This window comes from Triturus cristatus, chromosome 4_1, assembly GCF_964204655.1.
Source record: "Triturus cristatus chromosome 4_1, aTriCri1.1, whole genome shotgun sequence".
NCBI classification, from domain to species: domain Eukaryota; kingdom Metazoa; phylum Chordata; class Amphibia; order Caudata; family Salamandridae; genus Triturus; species Triturus cristatus.
Window position 1 is genome coordinate 136,860,704 of NC_140585.1, and position 12,500 is coordinate 136,873,203.

General features: G+C 39.5%; 8 non-coding genes across 8 annotated transcripts; all 8 read right to left on the reverse strand.

The window, feature by feature from the left end:
• Positions 1 to 1,044: 1,044 nt before the first annotated feature.
• Positions 1,045 to 1,117, reverse strand: TRNAR-CCU (transfer RNA arginine (anticodon CCU)). The gene has a single exon. It is a non-coding gene; the product is annotated as a tRNA-Arg (tRNA).
• Positions 1,118 to 1,912: 795 nt separating this feature from the next.
• Positions 1,913 to 1,985, reverse strand: TRNAR-UCG (transfer RNA arginine (anticodon UCG)). Its single transcript has one exon. It is a non-coding gene; the product is annotated as a tRNA-Arg (tRNA).
• Positions 1,986 to 4,220: 2,235 nt separating this feature from the next.
• Positions 4,221 to 4,293, reverse strand: TRNAR-CCU (transfer RNA arginine (anticodon CCU)). The gene has a single exon. It is a non-coding gene; the product is annotated as a tRNA-Arg (tRNA).
• A 1,515-nt stretch (positions 4,294 to 5,808) lies between these two features.
• On the reverse strand, positions 5,809 to 5,881 carry TRNAR-CCU (transfer RNA arginine (anticodon CCU)). The gene has a single exon. It is a non-coding gene; the product is annotated as a tRNA-Arg (tRNA).
• A 795-nt stretch (positions 5,882 to 6,676) lies between these two features.
• TRNAR-UCG (transfer RNA arginine (anticodon UCG)) lies at positions 6,677 to 6,749 on the reverse strand. The gene has a single exon. It is a non-coding gene; the product is annotated as a tRNA-Arg (tRNA).
• A 2,235-nt stretch (positions 6,750 to 8,984) lies between these two features.
• TRNAR-CCU (transfer RNA arginine (anticodon CCU)) lies at positions 8,985 to 9,057 on the reverse strand. The gene has a single exon. It is a non-coding gene; the product is annotated as a tRNA-Arg (tRNA).
• A 1,515-nt stretch (positions 9,058 to 10,572) lies between these two features.
• Positions 10,573 to 10,645, reverse strand: TRNAR-CCU (transfer RNA arginine (anticodon CCU)). The gene has a single exon. It is a non-coding gene; the product is annotated as a tRNA-Arg (tRNA).
• A 795-nt stretch (positions 10,646 to 11,440) lies between these two features.
• Positions 11,441 to 11,513, reverse strand: TRNAR-UCG (transfer RNA arginine (anticodon UCG)). Its single transcript has one exon. It is a non-coding gene; the product is annotated as a tRNA-Arg (tRNA).
• Positions 11,514 to 12,500: the final 987 nt, after the last annotated feature.

A 12,500-nucleotide genomic window follows, 5' to 3' on the forward strand; every position in this document is an offset into this window, starting at 1 on the left:
TCATACAGATTTTACACATGTAGCACTCTATGCACACATAGGCACACACCTTGCAGTTCTTCTACACACACTTAAGCTAAAAACCCATTCTGTCACGTCAAAATTCTGCAAACCTATTACATATTCAGTGCGTCGGCATAGAAGCACTTTTTAATGCCACTAAAATGCACAAGTAGTTAGACTGAAGATGCAACCTGAATGAGTTTACAGTATGTACTCCACTTTATTAATGATTAGTACTGAGAAAGTGAGGACTACAAGAGTATTGAAAAATACTTTTTCCACTCTGAATGTAAAGCAGATTGTGTGACCATTGGCCAAAAACGACCACGAAAGGACTCGAACCCTCAATCTTCTGATCCAAAGTCAGACGCCTTATCCATTAGGCCACGCGGTCATCCGTCCACCTGAGATGATTTTTATCATGTAGGTGGTATGCATGGATGGAGAACATATTATTGAAAGGTATTCAGGTTTACATCCCATAGTGTTCTTTCAGCTCTTTTCGCTGGAAGCACTTTTTTGGAATCTATATATTGAGTATTTTATGAGTACGATATGCTTTTGTTTTCCTTTTTGCATACAAACCTCTTTCCTCATGAGTTTAAAGCTCATTTGTATTCTCTACATAGCTCTGGAAGTTTCCAGACGTGGAGTGAAACTGTTTTGAAAGTAGGACAAATTGCTCCTTCCTGCATATGCTAATTTTTCACACTCACATAGGTTGTATACGTTTTATGAATCCTGGCTTGACCTATTCAAGTAGCTGAAAGCCTGTCACCACCTCTAGAAACAAGATTCACACCAATCCAATTCAAATCATTTTTTCCAAAGGATTATGTTCTGGCCGGTCGAAAATGCATCTCACTAAAATAGGCATTTAAAAATATACTTTGCAGTTTCAGAACACTAACATGACTGTGAAGTGTAGACAAGTAAAATGGGACCGTTTCAAAGTACCTAATCCCTCATAAACTTCTGAGAGGAAGCATGTAATAAATCTACCTAATTTTCTGGAAAAGATAGAGGGAGGATTTTTGTTATCACCTCAGATGGGACTCGAACCCACAATCCCTGGCTTAGGAGGCCAGTGCCTTATCCATTAGGCCACTGAGGCACACATGCATAGCTCTTTTCTAGAGACATTATTTAAATGTATTCTATGGTCAGACACCGGTGTGTGCACACAGGGCATTTCTCACTTCTCTCTATAAGTAAACTTCCCATTTTCATCCTCTTCCATCCCCGACTTTAACGCTCTCTTCTATGCTATAATGGAGACTTTGAAATTTTAGCAAGTGGAGAGAAATTGGAGAACCACTTTCGACTCCACACTTCTTCTTGACTTACTTCTTTTCTCAATACACTGGGCTTAGAAAATGGTATCAAGCCATCCTTATCATCAGCAGGACACGTAAAGAGGCACCAAGTCTCCTAACCAAGTTCAACCACACTCTGCAACTTAACCATTGCACTACAAATTAGGCAACGGGGGCATCAGCAAAAGCAGCCAATGTGCCGATCCTTTATACATTTTTTGTAGTACTTTTCTTACTCGGAGGCAAAATCAGCACTTTAACTGCCCAAATCATACAGACTTTACACATGTAGCACTCTATGCACACATAGGCACACACCTTGCAGTTCTTCTACACACACTTAAGCTAAAAACCCATTCTGTCACGTCAAAATTCTGCAAACCTATTACATATTCAGTGCGTCGGCATAGAAGCACTTTTTAATGCCACTAAAAGGCACAAGTAGTTAGACTGAAGATGCAACCTGAATGAGTTTACAGTATGTACTCCACTTTATTAATGATTAGTAATGAGAAAGTGAGGACTACAAGAGTATTGGAAAAGACTTTTTCCACTCTGAATGTAAAGCAGATTGTGTGACCATTGGCCAAAAATGACCACGAAGGGACTCGAACCCTCAATCTTCTGATCCGAAGTCAGACGCCTTATCCATTAGGCCACGTGGTCATCCATTCACCTGAGATGATTTTTATCATGTAGGTGGTATGCATGGATGGAGAACATATTATTGAAAGGTATTCAGGTTTACATCCCATAGTGTTCTTTCAGCTCTTTTCGCTGGAAGCACTTTTTTGGAATCTATATATTGAGTATTTTATGAGTACGATATGCTTTTGTTTTCCTTTTTGCATACAAACCTCTTTCCTCATGCGTTTAAAGCTCATTTGTATTCTCTACATAGCTCTGGAAGTTTCCAGACTTTGAGTGAAACAATTTTTAAAGGAGGACAAATTGCTCCTTCCTGCATATGCTAATTTTTCACACTCACATAGGTTGTATACGTTTTATGAATCCTGGCTTGACCTATTCAAGTAGCTGAAAGCCTGTCACCACCTCTAGAAACAAGATTCACACCAATCCAATTTAAATCATTTTTTCCAAAGGAATATGTTCTGGCCGGTCGAAAATGCATCTCACAAAAATAGGCATTTAAAAATATACTTTGCAGTTTCAGAACACTAACATGACTGTGAAGTGTACACAAGTAAAATGGGACCGTTTCAAAGTAACTAATCCCTCATAAACTTCTGAGAGGAAGCATGTAATAAATCTACCTAATTTTCTGGAAAAGATAGAGGGAGGATTTTCGTTATCACCTCAGATGGGACTCGAACCCACAATCCCTGTCTTATGAGGCCAGTGCCTTATCCATTAGGCCACTGAGGCACACATGCATAGCTCTTTTCTAGAGACATTATTTAAATGTATTCTATGGTCAGACACTGGTGTGTGCACACAGGGCATTTCTCACTTCTCTCTATAAGTAAACTTCCCATTTTCATCCTCTTCCATCCCCGACTTTAACGCTCTCTTCTATGCTATAATGGAGACTTTGCAATTTTAGCAAGTGGAGAGAAATTGGAGAACCACTTTCGACTCCACACTTCTTCTTGACTTACTTCTTTTCTCAATATACTGGGCTTAGAAAATGGTATCTAGCCATCCTTATCATCAGCAGGACACGGAAAGAGGCACCAAGTCTCCTAACCAAGTTCAACCACACTCTGCAACTTAACCATTGCACTACAAATTAGGCAACGGGGGCATCAGCAAAGGCAGCCAATGTGCCGATCCTTTATACATTTTTTGTAGTACTTTTCTTACTCGGAGGCAAAATCAGCACTTTAACTGCCCAAATCATACAGACTTTACACATGTAGCACTCTATGCACACATAGGCACACACCTTGCAGTTCTTCTACACACACTTAAGCTAAAAACCCATTCTGTCACGTCAAAATTCTGCAAACCTATTACATATTCAGTGCGTCGGCATAGAAGCACTTTTTAATGCCACTAAAATGCACAAGTAGTTAGACTGAAGATGCAACCTGAATGAGTTTACAGTATGTACTCCACTTTATTAATGATTAGTAATGAGAAAGTGAGGACTACAAGAGTATTGGAAAAGACTTTTTCCACTTTGAATGTAAAGCAGATTGTGTGACCATTGGCCAAAAATGATCACGAAGGGACTTGAACCCTCAATCTTCTGATCCGAAGTCAGACGCCTTATCCATTAGGCCACGCGGTCATCCGTTCACCTGAGATGATTTTTATCATGTAGGTGGTATGCATGGATGGAGAACATATTATTGAAAGGTATTCAGGTTTACATCCCATAGTGTTCTTTCAGCTCTTTTCGCTGGAAGCACTTTTTTGGAATCTATATATTGAGTATTTTATGAGTACGATATGCTTTTGTTTTCCTTTTTGCATACAAAACTCTTTCCTCATGCGTTTAAAGCTCATTTGTATTCTCTACATAGCTCTGGAAGTTTCCAGACGTGGAGTGAAACTGTTTTGAAAGTAGGACAAATTGCTCCTTCCTGCATATGCTAATTTTTCACACTCACATAGGTTGTATAAGTTTTATGAATCCTGGCTTGACCTATTCAAGTAGCTGAAAGCCTGTCACCACCTCTAGAAACAAGATTCACACCAATCCAATTCAAATCATTTTTTCCAAAGGAATATGTTCTGGCTGGTCGAAAATGCATCTCACAAAAATAGGCATTTAAAAATATACTTTGCAGTTTCAGAACACTAACATGACTGTGAAGTGTGCACAAGTAAAATGGGACCGTTACAAAGTACCTAATCCCTCATAAACTTGTGAGAGGAAGCATGTAATAAATCTACCTAATTTTCTGGAAAAGAAAGAGGGAGGATTTTTGTTATCACCTCAGATGGGACTTGAACCCACAATCTCTGGCTTAGGAGGCCAGTGCCTTATCCATTAGGCCACTGAGGCACACAAGCATAGCTCTTTTCTAGAGGCATTATTTAAATGTATTCTATGGTCTAACACCGGTGTGTGCACACAGGGCATTTCTCACTTCTCTCTATAAGTAAACTTCCCATTTTCATCCTCTTCCATCCTTGACTTTAACGCTCTCTTCTATGCTTTAATGGAGACTTTGCAATTTTAGCAAGTGGAGAGAAATTGGAGAACCACTTTCGACTCCACACTTCTTCTTCACTTACTTCTTTTCTCAATATACTGGGCTTAGAAAATGGTATCAAGCCATCCTTATCATCAGTAGGACACGGAAAGAGGCACCAAGTCTCCTAACCAAGTTCAACCACACTCTGCAACTTAACCATTGCACTACAAATTAGGCAACGGGGGCATCAGCAAAGGCAGCCAATGTGCCGATCCTTTATACATTTTGTGTAGTACTTTTCTTACTCGAAGGCAAAATCAGCACTTTAACTGCCCAAATCATACAGATTTTACACATGTAGCACTCTATGCACACATAGGCACACACCTTGCAGTTCTTCTACACACACTTAAGCTAAAAACCCATTCTGTCACGTCAAAATTCTGCAAACCTATTACATATTCAGTGCGTCGGCATAGAAGCACTTTTTAATGCCACTAAAATGCACAAGTAGTTAGACTGAAGATGCAACCTGAATGAGTTTACAGTATGTACTCCACTTTATTAATGATTAGTACTGAGAAAGTGAGGACTACAAGAGTATTGAAAAATACTTTTTCCACTCTGAATGTAAAGCAGATTGTGTGACCATTGGCCAAAAACGACCACGAAAGGACTCGAACCCTCAATCTTCTGATCCAAAGTCAGACGCCTTATCCATTAGGCCACGCGGTCATCCGTCCACCTGAGATGATTTTTATCATGTAGGTGGTATGCATGGATGGAGAACATATTATTGAAAGGTATTCAGGTTTACATCCCATAGTGTTCTTTCAGCTCTTTTCGCTGGAAGCACTTTTTTGGAATCTATATATTGAGTATTTTATGAGTACGATATGCTTTTGTTTTCCTTTTTGCATACAAACCTCTTTCCTCATGAGTTTAAAGCTCATTTGTATTCTCTACATAGCTCTGGAAGTTTCCAGACGTGGAGTGAAACTGTTTTGAAAGTAGGACAAATTGCTCCTTCCTGCATATGCTAATTTTTCACACTCACATAGGTTGTATACGTTTTATGAATCCTGGCTTGACCTATTCAAGTAGCTGAAAGCCTGTCACCACCTCTAGAAACAAGATTCACACCAATCCAATTCAAATCATTTTTTCCAAAGGATTATGTTCTGGCCGGTCGAAAATGCATCTCACAAAAATAGGCATTTAAAAATATACTTTGCAGTTTCAGAACACTAACATGACTGTGAAGTGTAGACAAGTAAAATGGGACCGTTTCAAAGTACCTAATCCCTCATAAACTTCTGAGAGGAAGCATGTAATAAATCTACCTAATTTTCTGGAAAAGATAGAGGGAGGATTTTTGTTATCACCTCAGATGGGACTCGAACCCACAATCCCTGGCTTAGGAGGCCAGTGCCTTATCCATTAGGCCACTGAGGCACACATGCATAGCTCTTTTCTAGAGACATTATTTAAATGTATTCTATGGTCAGACACCGGTGTGTGCACACAGGGCATTTCTCACTTCTCTCTATAAGTAAACTTCCCATTTTCATCCTCTTCCATCCCCGACTTTAACGCTCTCTTCTATGCTATAATGGAGACTTTGAAATTTTAGCAAGTGGAGAGAAATTGGAGAACCACTTTCGACTCCACACTTCTTCTTGACTTACTTCTTTTCTCAATACACTGGGCTTAGAAAATGGTATCAAGCCATCCTTATCATCAGTAGGACACGGAAAGAGGCACCAAGTCTCCTAACCAAGTTCAACCACACTCTGCAACTTAACCATTGCACTACAAATTAGGCAACGGGGGCATCAGCAAAAGCAGCCAATGTGCCGATCCTTTATACATTTTTTGTAGTACTTTTCTTACTCGGAGGCAAAATCAGCACTTTAACTGCCCAAATCATACAGACTTTACACATGTAGCACTCTATGCACACATAGGCACACACCTTGCAGTTCTTCTACACACACTTAAGCTAAAAACCCATTCTGTCACGTCAAAATTCTGCAAACCTATTACATATTCAGTGCGTCGGCATAGAAGCACTTTTTAATGCCACTAAAAGGCACAAGTAGTTAGACTGAAGATGCAACCTGAATGAGTTTACAGTATGTACTCCACTTTATTAATGATTAGTAATGAGAAAGTGAGGACTACAAGAGTATTGGAAAAGACTTTTTCCACTCTGAATGTAAAGCAGATTGTGTGACCATTGGCCAAAAATGACCACGAAGGGACTCGAACCCTCAATCTTCTGATCCGAAGTCAGACGCCTTATCCATTAGGCCACGTGGTCATCCATTCACCTGAGATGATTTTTATCATGTAGGTGGTATGCATGGATGGAGAACATATTATTGAAAGGTATTCAGGTTTACATCCCATAGTGTTCTTTCAGCTCTTTTCGCTGGAAGCACTTTTTTGGAATCTATATATTGAGTATTTTATGAGTACGATATGCTTTTGTTTTCCTTTTTGCATACAAACCTCTTTCCTCATGCGTTTAAAGCTCATTTGTATTCTCTACATAGCTCTGGAAGTTTCCAGACTTTGAGTGAAACAATTTTTAAAGGAGGACAAATTGCTCCTTCCTGCATATGCTAATTTTTCACACTCACATAGGTTGTATACGTTTTATGAATCCTGGCTTGACCTATTCAAGTAGCTGAAAGCCTGTCACCACCTCTAGAAACAAGATTCACACCAATCCAATTCAAATCATTTTTTCCAAAGGAATATGTTCTGGCCGGTCGAAAATGCATCTCACAAAAATAGGCATTTAAAAATATACTTTGCAGTTTCAGAACACTAACATGACTGTGAAGTGTACACAAGTAAAATGGGACCGTTTCAAAGTAACTAATCCCTCATAAACTTCTGAGAGGAAGCATGTAATAAATCTACCTAATTTTCTGGAAAAGATAGAGGGAGGATTTTCGTTATCACCTCAGATGGGACTCGAACCCACAATCCCTGTCTTATGAGGCCAGTGCCTTATCCATTAGGCCACTGAGGCACACATGCATAGCTCTTTTCTAGAGACATTATTTAAATGTATTCTATGGTCAGACACCGGTGTGTGCACACAGGGCATTTCTCACTTCTCTCTATAAGTAAACTTCCCATTTTCATCCTCTTCCATCCCCGACTTTAACGCTCTCTTCTATGCTATAATGGAGACTTTGCAATTTTAACAAGTGGAGAGAAATTGGAGAACCACTTTCGACTCCACACTTCTTCTTGACTTACTTCTTTTCTCAATATACTGGGCTTAGAAAATGGTATCAAGCCATCCTTATCATCAGCAGGACACGGAAAGAGGCACCAAGTCTCCTAACCAAGTTCAACCACACTCTGCAACTTAACCATTGCACTACAAATTAGGCAACGGGGGCATCAGCAAAGGCAGCCAATGTGCCGATCCTTTATACATTTTTTGTAGTACTTTTCTTACTCGGAGGCAAAATCAGCACTTTAACTGCCCAAATCATACAGACTTTACACATGTAGCACTCTATGCACACATAGGCACACACCTTGCAGTTCTTCTACACACACTTAAGCTAAAAACCCATTCTGTCACGTCAAAATTCTGCAAACCTATTACATATTCAGTGCGTCGGCATAGAAGCACTTTTTAATGCCACTAAAAGGCACAAGTAGTTAGACTGAAGATGCAACCTGAATGAGTTTACAGTATGTACTCCACTTTATTAATGATTAGTAATGAGAAAGTGAGGACTACAAGAGTATTGGAAAAGACTTTTTCCACTTTGAATGTAAAGCAGATTGTGTGACCATTGGCCAAAAATGATCACGAAGGGACTTGAACCCTTAATCTTCTGATCCGAAGTCAGACGCCTTATCCATTAGGCCACGCGGTCATCCGTTCACCTGAGATGATTTTTATCATGTAGGTGGTATGCATGGATGGAGAACATATTATTGAAAGGTATTCAGGTTTACATCCCATAGTGTTCTTTCAGCTCTTTTCGCTGGAAGCACTTTTTTGGAATCTATATATTGAGTATTTTATGAGTACGATATGCTTTTGTTTTCCTTTTTGCATACAAAACTCTTTCCTCATGCGTTTAAAGCTCATTTGTATTCTCTACATAGCTCTGGAAGTTTCCAGACATGGAGTGAAACTGTTTTGAAAGTAGGACAAATTGCTCCTTCCTGCATATGCTAATTTTTCACACTCACATAGGTTGTATAAGTTTTATGAATCTTGGCTTGACCTATTCAAGTAGCTGAAAGCCTGTCACCACCTCTAGAAACAAGATTCACACCAATCCAATTCAAATCATTTTTTCCAAAGGAATATGTTCTGGCTGGTCGAAAATGCATCTCACAAAAATAGGCATTTAAAAATATACTTTGCAGTTTCAGAACACTAACATGACTGTGAAGTGTGCACAAGTAAAATGGGACCGTTACAAAGTACCTAATCCCTCATAAACTTGTGAGAGGAAGCATGTAATAAATCTACCTAATTTTCTGGTAAAGAAAGAGGGAGGATTTTTGTTATCACCTCAGATGGGACTTGAACCCACAATCTCTGGCTTAGGAGGCCAGTGCCTTATCCATTAGGCCACTGAGGCACACAAGCATAGCTCTTTTCTAGAGGCATTATTTAAATGTATTCTATGGTCAGACACCGGTGTGTGCACACAGGGCATTTCTCACTTCTCTCTATAAGTAAACTTCCCATTTTCATCCTCTTCCATCCTTGACTTTAACGCTCTCTTCTATGCTTTAATGGAGACTTTGCAATTTTAGCAAGTGGAGAGAAATTGGAGAACCACTTTCGACTCCACACTTCTTCTTCACTTACTTCTTTTCTCAATATACTGGGCTTAGAAAATGGTATCAAGCCATCCTTATCATCAGTAGGACACGGAAAGAGGCACCAAGTCTCCTAACCAAGTTCAACCACACTCTGCAACTTAACCATTGCACTACAAATTAGGCAACGGGGGCATCAGCAAAGGCAGCCAATGTGCCGATCCTTTATACATTTTGTGTAGTACTTTTCTTACTCGAAGGCAAAATCAGCACTTTAACTGCCCAAATCATACAGATTTTACACATGTAGCACTCTATGCACACATAGGCACACACCTTGCAGTTCTTCTACACACACTTAAGCTAAAAACCCATTCTGTCACGTCAAAATTCTGCAAACCTATTACATATTCAGTGCGTCGGCATAGAAGCACTTTTTAATGCCACTAAAATGCACAAGTAGTTAGACTGAAGATGCAACCTGAATGAGTTTACAGTATGTACTCCACTTTATTAATGATTAGTACTGAGAAAGTGAGGACTACAAGAGTATTGAAAAATACTTTTTCCACTCTGAATGTAAAGCAGATTGTGTGACCATTGGCCAAAAACGACCACGAAAGGACTCGAACCCTCAATCTTCTGATCCAAAGTCAGACGCCTTATCCATTAGGCCACGCGGTCATCCGTCCACCTGAGATGATTTTTATCATGTAGGTGGTATGCATGGATGGAGAACATATTATTGAAAGGTATTCAGGTTTACATCCCATAGTGTTCTTTCAGCTCTTTTCGCTGGAAGCACTTTTTTGGAATCTATATATTGAGTATTTTATGAGTACGATATGCTTTTGTTTTCCTTTTTGCATACAAACCTCTTTCCTCATGAGTTTAAAGCTCATTTGTATTCTCTACATAGCTCTGGAAGTTTCCAGACGTGGAGTGAAACTGTTTTGAAAGTAGGACAAATTGCTCCTTCCTGCATATGCTAATTTTTCACACTCACATAGGTTGTATACGTTTTATGAATCCTGGCTTGACCTATTCAAGTAGCTGAAAGCCTGTCACCACCTCTAGAAACAAGATTCACACCAATCCAATTCAAATCATTTTTTCCAAAGGATTATGTTCTGGCCGGTCGAAAATGCATCTCACAAAAATAGGCATTTAAAAATATACTTTGCAGTTTCAGAACACTAACATGACTGTGAAGTGTAGACAAGTAAAATGGGACCGTTTCAAAGTACCTAATCCCTCATAAATTTCTGAGAGGAAGCATGTAATAAATCTACCTAATTTTCTGGAAAAGATAGAGGGAGGATTTTTGTTATCACCTCAGATGGGACTCGAACCCACAATCCCTGGCTTAGGAGGCCAGTGCCATATCCATTAGGCCACTGAGGCACACATGCATAGCTCTTTTCTAGAGACATTATTTAAATGTATTCTATGGTCAGACACCGGTGTGTGCACACAGGGCATTTCTCACTTCTCTCTATAAGTAAACTTCCCATTTTCATCCTCTTCCATCCCCGACTTTAACGCTCTCTTCTATGCTATAATGGAGACTTTGACATTTTAGCAAGTGGAGAGAAATTGGAGAACCACTTTCGACTCCACACTTCTTCTTGACTTACTTCTTTTCTCAATACACTGGGCTTAGAAAATGGTATCAAGCCATCCTTATCATCAGCAGGACACGTAAAGAGGCACCAAGTCTCCTAACCAAGTTCAACCACACTCTGCAACTTAACCATTGCACTACAAATTAGGCAACGGGGGCATCAGCAAAAGCAGCCAATGTGCCGATCCTTTATACATTTTTTGTAGTACTTTTCTTACTCGGAGGCAAAATCAGCACTTTAACTGCCCAAATCATACAGACTTTACACATGTAGCACTCTATGCACACATAGGCACACACCTTGCAGTTCTTCTACACACACTTAAGCTAAAAACCCATTCTGTCACGTCAAAATTCTGCAAACCTATTACATATTCAGTGCGTCGGCATAGAAGCACTTTTTAATGCCACTAAAAGGCACAAGTAGTTAGACTGAAGATGCAACCTGAATGAGTTTACAGTATGTACTCCACTTTATTAATGATTAGTAATGAGAAAGTGAGGACTACAAGAGTATTGGAAAAGACTTTTTCCACTCTGAATGTAAAGCAGATTGTGTGACCATTGGCCAAAAATGACCACGAAGGGACTCGAACCCTCAATCTTCTGATCCGAAGTCAGACGCCTTATCCATTAGGCCACGTGGTCATCCATTCTCCTGAGATGATTTTTATCATGTAGGTGGTATGCATGGATGGAGAACATATTATTGAAAGGTATTCAGGTTTACATCCCATAGTGTTCTTTCAGCTCTTTTCGCTGGAAGCACTTTTTTGGAATCTATATATTGAGTATTTTATGAGTACGATATGCTTTTGTTTTCCTTTTTGCATACAAACCTCTTTCCTCATGCGTTTAAAGCTCATTTGTATTCTCTACATAGCTCTGGAAGTTTCCAGACTTTGAGTGAAACAATTTTTAAAGGAGGACAAATTGCTCCTTCCTGCATATGCTAATTTTTCACACTCACATAGGTTGTATACGTTTTATGAATCCTGGCTTGACCTATTCAAGTAGCTGAAAGCCTGTCACCACCTCTAGAAACAAGATTCACACCAATCCAATTCAAATCATTTTTTCCAAAGGAATATGTTCTGGCCGGTCGAAAATGCATCTCACAAAAATAGGCATTTAAAAATATACTTTGCAGTTTCAGAACACTAACATGACTGTGAAGTGTACACAAGTAAAATGGGACCGTTTCAAAGTAACTAATCCCTCATAAACTTCTGAGAGGAAGCATGTAATAAATCTACCTAATTTTCTGGAAAAGATAGAGGGAGGATTTTCGTTATCACCTCAGATGGGACTCGAACCCACAATCCCTGTCTTATGAGGCCAGTGCCTTATCCATTAGGCCACTGAGGCACACATGCACAGCTCTTTTCTAGAGACATTATTTAAATGTATTCTATGGTCAGACACCGGTGTGTGCACACAGGGCATTTCTCACTTCTCTCTATAAGTAAACTTCCCATTTTCATCCTCTTCCATCCCCGACTTTAACGCTCTCTTCTATGCTATAATGGAGACTTTGCAATTTTAGCAAGTGGAGAGAAATTGGAGAACCACTTTCGACTCCACACTTCTTCTTGACTTACTTCTTTTCTCAATATACTGGGCTTAGAAAATGGT